A 706-nucleotide genomic window follows, 5' to 3' on the forward strand; every position below is an offset into this window, starting at 1 on the left:
CACCACCTCCGTGGACACCCAGGGCCCGTTCCAGGCACCCTGCGAGGAATTTGGGGTCACCAAAACCCCCCAAAACCCCCCCAAAACCTCCCCAAAATCACCCAAATCCCCACACCCCAAAACCCACCCTAAAATCTCAGCGTGGAGCTGTTAAAACCCTAAATTACAACTCTAAAACACCCCAAAAATGGTTTTGTTTCAAAGGTTTGGGATGCTCTAATTCCCCAAAAAATAAAAGGATGTTTTGGGGTAGCCCAAAATCCCAAAATTTTGGGGTTGTGGCCCCAAAAATCTCGTTTTATAAGACTTTTTAAAAATTCTGGAGAAGCCCAAAATTTTGGACAGCCCCCCAATAAATGGGAGGGCCCCAAAATTCCCCCTAAAAAACTCTGGGATACCCCAAATCTGAGTTGGAAGCTCCAAAAAACTTTGGGATGTTCCAAATTCTTGTTGTCACCCCCCCAAAAAATCCCAGGATTACCCAAAAAAAATCTGGACCATCCCAAAATCTCAGTGTCACCCCCCAAAAATCCCAAACTGCCCCCTAAAACCTCAAACTCTCAGAGCCACCACCCCCAAAATCCCACGTGGCCCTTCCAGCCCCCCCCAAATTTTGGCGAGGGATCCCCAAAACCCCCCCAAATTTGGGGGGATCACCCCAAAATCCCCCCGGACCCACCCGGTGATCGACGTTGACGGTGAAGAG

This window comes from Parus major, unplaced genomic scaffold, assembly GCF_001522545.3.
Source record: "Parus major isolate Abel unplaced genomic scaffold, Parus_major1.1 Scaffold761, whole genome shotgun sequence".
NCBI classification, from domain to species: Eukaryota; Metazoa; Chordata; class Aves; order Passeriformes; family Paridae; genus Parus; species Parus major.